Source organism: Lonchura striata, chromosome 1 (assembly GCF_046129695.1).
Source record: "Lonchura striata isolate bLonStr1 chromosome 1, bLonStr1.mat, whole genome shotgun sequence".
Classification (NCBI taxonomy): Eukaryota; Metazoa; Chordata; class Aves; order Passeriformes; family Estrildidae; genus Lonchura; species Lonchura striata.
In genome coordinates, this window is record NC_134603.1 from 28,521,673 (window position 1) to 28,533,671 (window position 11,999).

The 11,999-nt window shown below is 33.6% G+C and overlaps 1 long non-coding RNA gene across 1 annotated transcript in view; it reads left to right on the top strand.

The window, feature by feature from the left end:
* The window catches only part of LOC110481794 (uncharacterized), a 47,340-nt gene extending 37,510 nt beyond the window's left edge, over positions 1 to 9,830 (top strand). Inside the window, exon 3 of the long non-coding RNA XR_002467312.3 lies at positions 9,305 to 9,830. This is a non-coding gene — a long non-coding RNA (uncharacterized LOC110481794). The remainder of the gene's footprint in view (positions 1 to 9,304) is intronic.
* The last annotated feature ends 2,169 nt before the right edge of the window (positions 9,831 to 11,999 follow it).

The window sequence follows — 11,999 nt, forward strand, 5'->3', positions numbered from 1 at the left end:
GTGAGCCAATGTTTGCATTTCAGCTATAGTGACTGGAGTAGGGGGTTAAATTCACTCCTATTTCATTTGTTTTCAACAAAACATACTGCTTGAGCAAGTAATTTTTTTGTTTGCCTATTTTGTTTCACAACTGTTTGCATCAGTTTTGTGTGCATCATTCCTGTGGGTACAACAGAGAGAATAGCAAGCAATCAGCCAAGTAACTAAGTTAATTGCATTTAAGAAAAAAAACTACATATGTGCAGGATATTTTTTTTTTCTTTTAAGATTGACTTACAAAGCTAAAAGAATATCCTAGTTGAGAAAAAGAAATAAAAAGTGTTTTTCCTGTATCTTATTGAAAACACAGTCTTCTTGTGAAGTTGAAGTATCATGTTCTCAGGTTTCAGATGATTCTTTTCCCTAGGTATTCTTAATGAACTTAAACAAGACATTGACATGCCAGAATATTTAAAAACCCACACTTTCTTTAGGCTTGCTCTTAGGGTATGTTTTATGGATCAGATTTTCTTTCAGGGCTCATGGAATTTGTTGGCTTCATTATATATTAAGCTTAAACACTTTTTTGGTTTTTTGCTAAGTAATTGCAATTTACTTCTTTTTTTTGTTTTTCCCCAATATATGGCATAGGGCCAGATTTATGAAGTTATTCCCAAATTACCTGCGGCTGAGATAACTTTCACTCTGAGATGTCATACTTAAAATCAGCCTTAAGGATTAAAATTGATGCTGAAAAACCTTTAAAATTCTTCATGATTAAAGTATATTTTTAAGATTTTTAAAATTTTATTAACATTGTGTCCTTCTAAATTTCCGACTTAGTGTATAGACCTTATTCTCTGGCTATAATTATTCTGTGAGCCTAAGACTATCAAAATATTTATTCACTGCCCTCTTGGTTTCATGAAAAATCTAATGTAGTTTTAAGAGGAAGTACATTCAGAAATTAACATTTTTGTTTAAATTGTCATCAAAAAAGGCATCTGGTAGTAATGCTCAGACTTAATGACAGCCTCCAGACTGTGGTTCCAATCATTTCCATAAGTTGCTGCGGTCAAATTCAGAAGGCAAATTTGGAAATTGCTCAGTAATCATCTGTGCAAATTGAATAATAGAATTGCAGAATTGTTCAGATTGGAAAAGACCTTTAAGATCACTGAGTCCAAACATTAACCTACCACTGTCATATCCACCACTTAACCGTGTCTCTAGGTTCCTGAAATGCCTAGGCTTACAAAATTCACACCAGGACATGACCTAAGGGGAATGCAAATTTCCAGTTACATTGTTTCTTTTAATGATTTGGGGAAAAGTTAAAGTCTGAAAATAGCTCTGAGTAAACATTGCTGTTATTTGCTGCAGCCAATTTCATTGTGGCTGCACAGGGCATTTAACTGCTGAGTTTATTATAAAATTTCAGAAAAGATCTGCAAAAATCCAAAAACTTACAAATTCTCAGGCAATTTTTTTTCTTGAGCTTTAGACTTATGGATATTTAAACCTTACACATATTGCTTGGTAAGACATGAAAGTTTGTTTTCAGCCTGAAGGCACTTGACTCATGATTGCAGTCCTTCCCAGTCCTTTCCTGTTGTTTGCATTAGGAAGTTAAGTTTTGGACGAATACTGAAATGCACAGTATCACATTGGGGCAAATTAACTATGATCCTCCATATTTTTCAGCTAATTATTAACAAAATATTCCATATTTAAAAATATAAAAGCACTGAGGCTTCTTAGTTTTTCAAATATTGACATTATTTACCATCAGCCTTGGGGAAGTTCTAAGCCCAAGTTTTAAAATATATTCTCCTGAATTCTTATGTATAAAATCAAGATCAACAGCTATTCTGGCACAATTTGTGGTTGTTGTTGTTGTTGTTTTTATTTTATTGGCAAAAGAAAAGGGAAACAGCACACAGGTATAAGGATTAGTAGATTAATGTATTTTAATGACTGTGTACTCAGATGGAAAATGTTCTTTTTGGAACTAACTCATTCCTGGTGGATCACTCAAAGTTCATGCAGCAATTAACATTAATTATTTCAAACATATGCTGAAAACTTTTTAACAGCAAAGTTAATTATTGAATGCAAAAGCAATACACTGATGTAATAAATACAAGAAAACTCAAATCTAAGGGGAATGGTGCCAGAAACTAGAAGAAGGAACTGTGATACATTCCTTTAATAAGTGCTAATGCAACATCACTTTCAGACATCTTTGCCCAGCTCTAGCATCTCACAAAACTAATTTGGGATAATATGCCTGTAGAGAAAATACCTAACTTGCTATGAATGTCCCATTCTTCTCTGACTCTTGAGACTAATATCTGACACAAAAGACATCAGAAACCTTTTCACAGATTCCTCCTTGGTATTCACATTAAGTTAGAAGAAACAGATTTCAAGTAATAAGCTGTTCTTCAAAATGAAGATTAAGTTATTCATACTAATTGTTTTTCTCAAATTTCTGCTGCGTCTTTTGAAGTACTATATTGCTGAGAAAACTTTTGGTTCTTTCCTTCATAACAAAAGATCCAAACGAAAATATTTGATTATAAATAAGTTATAGGTAACCTTTCAACAGTTGCTATTAAAATTATTATGTTTAAGTGATGCCACCTTTTTTTTTTTCTCTCTACTTTTTTTTAAATTATCAAACAAAAAGAAATAATTCTAAAAACAGAGAGGTAAATATTAAGCAGAAATTTCTCACAAGAACCTCTAACTTACATAACTATATTTTCCTTATATTGTAAAGTTTAACCATGTAGGAGTAATTTGTTCTGAGTGATATCCTCAGTTTTTTGTCTTTTAAATGTTTCAGCTGTTTTCCAATAGTCATAATGATTTTGAAATTTTCAAATATTTTAGAGTTTGTTGTCATGCAAACAATTTATTGTTAGTCTTTAAAATAGATGATTCTGTTCCAAGAAGGCTCAGAAAAGATTTTCATTTTGGTTTTAATATGCTATAATAAATGTATGACTTTCAAGGAAGAGGTGTAATTAATTTTGCAACAGTATTTTATTTTTAGCAAATGCAATGTAGTGCAATGAATACAATGTAGACACTTTATTTTGCTCTTGTTTTCCGTTCACTCTTACAAAAGAATTAACTAGTAGAACACTGATTTTCAAAGAAATTCTGCATGCTCAGAAACTTTTTTGGCCTGTGCTCTTTCTTCATGCAAAAAATTAGTACCAGAAAACCTGAAACAAAGCTCAGAAAATTCAGTTCTTCAGTGGATTCAAAGATATTAAACTGTGAAATTACTAATATAAAGATTTAGTAATAGTGTGGATTTCATTATGTTTAGCCGTGAAGCAGAGTCTTCTCCTATTCCTTTAATAATTATAAAGAGTAATGAAGATAATAATTGGCTTGAATTTACTTGAAAATTGAGACAATAATTGCATATTTATCCAGATATTGAGAGGAGCAAGTTTGAAGTGGAAGTTGCAGCATCAGATTCCAAGACAATCTGATGAAAAGGGTCCTGTAAAAAGGCACTGAAAAGAAAGGAGAAAGGGGGAAGAGTAAACAGAAACACAATCAGCAATGAAGATGAAATAAATTCTCCTGTCTGTCTGTGTCCAAGCAAACAAATTGGCACGGTCTGTCAGAAGGACTGTTGAGAGCAGTGCAGCAGAAACCATGTCATAGCACGCGTTGTTTGACAGCAAAAGTAAACAGAGCTGGTATCAACTTTGGGAGAGCTTGTAGTGCAAGAGCCTCCCTGAAGAGCATGGAGAGGAAGTAGACTTTCCCAAAAGATAAAAAATGTTCGATATTTGGTATTTTTCTACTTCTAGAAAGCTGACATAAAATTTTGGGTGTGACTAGGAGGAAACAGATCAGAAGCAGCCCAGACTGGCATATTATTTTATGGGGCTAGTTTTGATATTGTCATAATAACTTCCTTCAGGGTGGGATTTCACAGAACAGGCTTCTTTCCATGTTCCATTTAGGAAATACAAGTATCTTGTCAGGACAGCTCCTGAGAGCTATTACTACAGAATCTGGGTTTGGCTAGCTTAACTTTCAGCAGGTTCCAAATACTTTGCTTAGTATACAACCAATTGTCCTCAATTGTCTACTTAGTTCATAGGCAGCAGGTTGCTTAAGGGATGATCAATATAGCTTTAATTTTATTGCTTTTTCATGATATTTCTTAATATGATGTTGATTTAATATTCTGATTTTAAATAGAAATGTAATTTGCAGATACCATTCTGTTATCTTGTCAATGTAACATGATCTCCAAATCCCTACATCAGAAACCTTTAGATTAGCACCTTATTGGATCTCCATATTGTTGGGTTTCTTACTGACATCCTTTTAACATTGTCTTTTAACAATATCTCATAGCATAGTTGCATTGAAATAAATTTCCATCAGTTTGACATGACTGTCTCCCTGGACCTGTACTGACACTTAAAACAAACGGAGAATTACTGTTGCTATTTTGCATAGAAAAAAAATGCTGCACTCAAAAAAAATTTTTTTTTTCTCAATACAATGATCCACTTTAATAATTGCTTTCAATTTTTTCAATTCTTTTTTCTCTTTTTTTCCTCCTTTTCCCCTTGCTATAATAAAACTAAAAAAAAGCCATAAAACACAAGTAAAATTTCATCTTTGCTTATCTGAAAAGGCTTCATATATTGAAATTTATCTAATTTTAAGGAAAAGAAAAATAAATTTAAAATACACAGTTAGTTACAACTGAGATATAAAACTATTAGGAAAGACTATATTAAGAACTATATCAAAACTTTGGCGTTCCATTTTCATATTTTAACAGGATGACCACATTTCTTTTACTTTCATAATCCAAGCTAAAACCAAGATCATGAGACATTTATTAAGGGAAGATAATTGGAGTAAAAAGATTATTGGAGTAGTAAGATTATTTTAATATCTTGATGTTTGTTGTTAAGATTCTTTCCATTAGTAACTCTGAGATAAAAATTGGCAACTAACAAAATGTGTCAATGGCTCTGAGTTTGAAAGTACTGTCTAAACATAAGGCTCAGGTTATCAGCAAGAACTAGGTGACATTAAAAAATAGGAATAAAATGACATTTAATAGTGCAAAATAAAAACTATATCTCTGTAAAGGTCAATGAGGAGGTGTTATAAACCTTAAGCTCATCACTGAATATAAAATCTGCCTATGTGATGTGATAATGAAAAAAACCCCCAGGGCTGTATCAGGGCATCTATTTCAAATACAAAAAAATATTAGTACCATTATACAGTATACAGGAATACAGGACTATATTTTTGTTGCTAATATTCAGAGAGATTAATTCTAGCTGGAAGACTATCATTACCAGGAATATTTCCAGGAAGGAGATGAAGTGTCCATCATAAAATGAGAGCAAAACAATGGGAACCTTCTAAGTGCTTGCAGAGAATATAGTTTTCTCATCAAGTTTCAAAGAGAAAGAAATTATCTCTTTTCAGGGAGAAGAAACATTTCACTTAGAGGACAATGATAACACAAGAACAAAGATATGTTTGCTGGCTATAAACATGGTTAGGCTGCTCCAAGAAACTGTCTACCTAACTAAACTTCTGATCTTACAAACAAAAAGAAAGACCTTTCTTTCTGTGAAGAAATTTTAAGAGCAGATGATAATGTAGATAAATGGGTATATATACCAAAACACATCACAGATGTGTGGTGTTACTGTGTGACTTTTCCAGCCTGTGAGACAACGAGCCAGGAGGAAGGTCATGTAGGTCAGTGCAGTGATGTCTGTGCTGCAGTGTATGATCCAGAGCTGTGAGGACCTGTGTTTCCTGGAGGTTAGAGACACAGTCCTGGATCCTGAGTGTCACTGGGTTCCTCAACAATGTGTTTTTTAGGTCTACTTCCACTATTCTTAAATGGTTATAGGTATACATTTGAATACAGAATATCTTGCCAAGGATTCTTGCTTTCCCAAATTGCACTGGTTTGTTATGATTTGTTGCAGCCGTTGCCAGTGCTCCCAATTTTCCTGTTCATGTAACTTCTGGACATGTCCAGCAGACTGGGTGTGTTCTTTGTCTATATATTTCCTTAAGCACACCAAAACTACTCTGTTCTTTGTAACAGGTTTGTACCATATTTCATCTGCTCTGTTACAGCAAAAAGTCAAGGTTCATCAGATCATGCTGAAAGCTATCCTAACTTCAAGTAACTCATGCTAACTGCCACAGCAGCAGGGCCAGGAAACACAGCTAGGATTAGCCTTGAGACTAAAATTATTATTATATGATTTCTCTCAGAGACCCTCTGCTCACCAGAAGAGTGACTGGGCAAAGGTCTCTTAACATGACTAAGAACCTCTTCTCCCAGGTCCTTAATGTGAACCTGCTTTTCACAGATCTTTACCAGTTTTAGTGTGAATACCCACAGACTGTCACATAAGCCAGAATCAATCTCTGTGTTTTCTAGTGTTGGTCAGGTGCCATCAAAAGAGAATAAAATAGGAAATTATGAAAAAGCAATTGAAAATTGTGAAGAGTATTTAATGGATAATGGATGATAGCAGTTATTCTCTTTGTTTATGAGCACAGCCAGTTTGGTTGAGGTCAATGCTTGTGTTATTTCCTGTTGCTTATCCATTTATAAGTGAAAAATTCAGAAGAATCTCCCTTTGACACCAGCTGACATATGTGCTTTAATGCAAACTGATGTGAAGTGCCTCAACAATACCAGGTGACTTAGTCATGGTCCACATTTTATGCCTGTCTGCTTCTATTCATCAGAAACATGACGCTGTATTTTAAGTGATAGTCCAGGAGCACTTTTTCAATAATATAAATTTAAACTTAAATAGGTAGGTTAAGGGGAGGTCAAGGTTAGCTGATGAAACATAGAAGTATTTTTCATAAATAATATACACACTGGAATGCATCTACAACTTACAAAGACTATTTTAAGCAGTCAAACCGACGGGCATATTTAAATGAAAACCTAAACAATTCAGAGCTTTAAAACATTAGTCAAGTCTCCTTAAACCATGCTGCTGTAACTGTTTGAAGTAGCCTCAGAACTTTAGAATTAAGTGAGCTGACACTTCAGGATAACATTGGTTTAACACATATTGGCCCAGGTGAACTAATATTGGTCAGAAAGTGGCTTTTACAAAGGTAAGTCTAAGTTGTTTCTCTAATTTTGGCATGCATTACAATCACTATTCTGCAAAGTTTTAGTTACAGTATCTGCAACTTATCATTCCAAGGACCATGTTATTGCAAAATAGATAGTTCAGAGACCATGAATGGAAAATATCATGCTGGTTAGCTCTGGATATTATTTTGTAGCTTAAGATCAATACATTTGTGAGAATTTTTGACAGATGAAGGTGTCATTATTATAAGAGTATAATCAATATAATTAAATTATTTATACTCTATATAATTATGATTACCTTATTTATGCTTCCCAACAGAAATTATAGTAGAAGCTCCAAGCAGGAAGGCTTTTCAGGATTATTGACTTTAGCTATCCTTGAGATCAGAGGATTTTGGAAAAGGGAGTGTCTGGTAATGGCAAAAAATGTTGTAAGACTGTAGAGTAAATTGTCAAAAGGAAAAGAAACATATTAAATTTTCAGTCTTGAAATAAGCACATTTTCTTTTTTGTGAAAAATAACCATTGAAATGGAGCAACATGCTGAATTACATGCTAAAAGATATATTGAGACCGAGGTAAATAACTTTTTGTCAAAATATGTCTCAATTTTTTTGACATAGGATTCTATTTCCAACAATTTTGCCAATTATTAGAGGGAGTATTAAAGCACAAAAATTCCAAAGCAAGCAACAGCAAAAAGCAAGTTTGACTCCCCTGAGTACATGCTCTGGTCATTTCGGTTTACCCACTATCAACAAAAATCCACAAAAATCAAAATTAAACCTCACTCTTCTTGTTCTTATTTATCTTTCTGCTTTGTGCTTCAAATGAGGAGTTGGGTGGTCATAATTCTCCCTTTGATCTTTACATCTCTGAATAGAATAGGTCAACTTCAGCTGGACCACAAAGAAATTCTTTGTGATGGAGGATGAAAAGACAAGTTTGACACCAAGCATAGCCCAAAGCAATGTATTTTTGGTACTTTAGTATAAGTACATATACTTTTAGATTCTCCTCTAATTCTATGGAAGAATGCTTTTAAAATAATTTTGCAGAGATGAAGAGCAGGTCTGAAACAGGAAATCATATTTTATAAAGCCCTGTCATGCATAGAGGGGTGTTTGGATCCCCCTGACTCATATTGCTGTAACAATGTGTCAGCTTGTTGTCAATTCAGCTTTAAGTCAAACCTTTAGAGGTCAGGGAGGGTCTACAAACCCCATACCTTTTAAATATGGCTCTATGTGAATATCAATACTTGATATGTGCATATCTATACAAATACACCAAGGACTGAAAACAGTATAGAACTGTGAAAAATGTTGGTTCCACTTCTCTGATCAAATATTTATGAAAGGGATGCTATGCAACTATTTATTGTCTGGCACACTGTTTGCATATACCTTAATACTCTGTAGGTATTCTGCTAGAGGAAGCAGCATATCTACATATTCAAATATTTGCTCTTAATAAAACTATTATGTATGGAGACTGGTGTTTTACAGGGGGGTTACTTTTTATAAATTGTCTAAAATAGAGGTGGATTACTGAATGAGCTTGCAATTAGTGCTTTTTGACCTGAATTATGCTTACAAATCAACCAACAGGAAGGTGAGGAGGTAGGCTAAGGGCATTAATTGATTACAGTGTCACAGTAGCATGTTAGCTCACACTGAAGTGGGTTTAGTATGTTGTTTTAAACGGCAAAGGAGATAGAAACAAACAAGCAAAGATCAAATCCAACCTGCTATAAGATATTCTCTTGATAATAATTTTTTTTTTAATGGGATGGCCTTTAGGAAAATTTTAATTTTTTTACCCACATCTAGTCTTCCTGCTGAGAACAAAATTCTTCTCTTTGTGGTTCAAGATGAGATTATTCTTTTGGTCTTTTGCACAACAAAGATCAGATTATCTCACAAGTAATAAAGTAGTAACAAAAATAACCAGACACACACATGATTTTAGAGTTAATCCTTACCATCTATTGAAATAAGATTATGTATAAATAAAACATCTTGATTTCATAAAGGTTTTTTATTAGGGCTTATTTATTATCTTTTCCCATATTGTAATAGCATTATCAACACACTAGTTAATAACACATTTTGAAGTGAAAGGGGGGAAAAACCTACCAAATTTTAATTAATTCTTTTTCTGCTCTAGTTTTAGTGACTACAGAGTTTAAAGGATGGAGACAGAGCAAAAGGGAAACAAACTGCTGCAGTCAACAGAGAGACAGGAATCACATGAAGATACAACTCTAGTTCACACCATTCTGTCAGCAAGTGTCACTTGTTACAGGTGTGGCACGTAGAAGATGAGGTACAATAACCACCACAGAAAATAAGGTGATTAGCCAGTTATCTAAGACTAGATTCTTCTTCTACATTCTCTTTTTAAACCTGATGTTGACCTCAGTTGTCCTACGTTAATGGAAAAAGCCTAGTGTCGAGAGCTGGCTAAACTCATTCTTTACTGTCATTCTTAGCATACATCCATGCTATAATTCGATTATGCAAATGGATAATTATGCACTAATATTATACATGTATTATAATGGCATTCAAATTGTATCATTAATAATTAAGAGATTGCTATATATTTAATAAAGGTCATGTTTTCAACTATTAATTAAATGTGAAATGTTGATTTGCAGATTAAAGGGTGTAGAATCCCTTCTCAAAGCCCAGTAGTTGTCACATACTCTAATTCTTATTCTTTTCAAACATCAAATCCTCTTATGTGTCTCTTTCTCTAATGGCCAGAAAGACATCCTACCTACATTGGTTATTCTTACTTCCAATATTTTTTCTGAATTTAGTAGTTGAAATTAGAAGCACATTTCTTTGACAGTTTTTCTTAGTTTTCTAGCTAATTGAGTTACAATGTTGAAATTTCTTCATAGGTACATAAAGACAATTTCCTATAAATTAGGACCTTGGTAATAGGAATGGGTACCATGCTACAAGATAATGAACCTGCTAATACATAGCTTCCCAAAATACGTAATAACTTTTACATCATGCAGTTTCTGGTAAAGAATTCCTCACATTGGTTTCTTCTACAAAGCACAAAGATTTTTTTAAACAAACATAACTACAAAGTGGATTTAACCCACATGAAGTCATGAATGAAATTAGTTTAAGTGAAACTCATGTAAACCAAGAGAATATATCATCTTCACTATATCATTTATGCAAGAACTAACAACTTTTCACATCAGGTATGATCCTCAATATGATTTCTATAGTACAGACTTACTTCAGTTGCCAAAGCATCAGCACCTGTTGCTACTTGAAACACAAGTTGTACCAGAGACTCTGCACAGGATCAGCAAAAACAACCTACAATCTACAAATTACCTTTGCTACTTAGTACAGCCCAGCAGCTGGAGGACAGGCATGATGCTCTGGAACATAATGGTATTAGGTGACTTTATTTAGGCAAATTAATTGACACTTCTATCACTGCACAAACTTCTGAAACCAAGATGCATTATTTAAGCTTGAAAGCTGCCATATAAAAATGAATACTACACTAGAATTTTTGTTCAAGCAACAATGTTGATTTTATTATTTTTGTGTCCTCATGCAAACATAGCATTTGATTACGACTCTTCAATTCTAACTTTAATAAGTAATTCAGTTTTATTTTTTAAACATGTTCTGTCATCAAAGGCCCCCAGACAGTAATAATTAGCATTGACTCCATGATTCACAGAACACTGATCAATCACTTTGTTATACTAATTAAGAAACCCATCTCCCTTACAGACAGTCACAATACAGGTGGACCCAAATGGTCCTTCAATCCAAACACCATCACCATTGGCCAACTAAGAAATCACCCTTTAGTGATTTCTTTGGTAAACAAATCTCCATAACACATACACATGTTCACAACAGGTGCAGCAAGTGAAGATAATTGTTTACCATTCTTTTCTCTGACCTTCTCACAGCCTTTCCCAGGATGATGCCTGGGAAAGTTGTGTTGCTCTCTGTGGCCAGAGAGCTGCTACCACAATGCTGGATATTATTATTAGTGTATTATCCACATAATGAATTCCATGTCTTTCTATGTTGTTGTATCCTGTTTTCCTTTTATTATGAAGTTCAGAAATTAAATAATTCTGAAGCATCTGAATAGATGGAATAAAACTTCACTAGCAACATTAAACATTCTGGAAATGTATGGCGGAATTACCATTGGGTCAGAAAAACAACCCAAATTTATTTTAGTCATAGGCTTAAGATGAACTCATTTTGTCATAAAAGAAAGCCAGTGTGGATATGCATCTACAGTCAATATTGAATTGAAATAGCTCAGTTGTGAAAATGTCTGGTGATACAAGCTGAAGCTATTGAAAAGACAGGAAAATGTAATGTGTTTATAGCTTACACTGCACTCTCTAAACTTTGGAAATCAATCAAACTAAAGCAGACAGCCATTATCTAGGTAGCACCAACTTACCCATTAGGAAGATGGATAAATATTTTGCCATATTTAAGACTAGTAAGAAAATTTATGGCAAGTTATCAGCCTGACATATGATAACTGACATATGGTAAACTGGTCAATAATCAAAATTCAGCAAGTAGCCGAAATTTTAATGCAGCAGGATTTTATGGACATTAAGAAAGCAGATATAAATATATGCAATTTTGATCATCTTATTAAGACTGAAAGCCTGAAAAAATCTAATTGAGAATATGTTCTATATACAAGATCAAGACACTTAGATAAAAGACAAAGTATAAAATAATGTTGCTCAATGCCAATCAAAGCACCAAGGCACCAAAAGCACTTTAAACAGTATTAGGATTGGTGAAAGCAGAGTAATATTTTCACTGCAATTTCT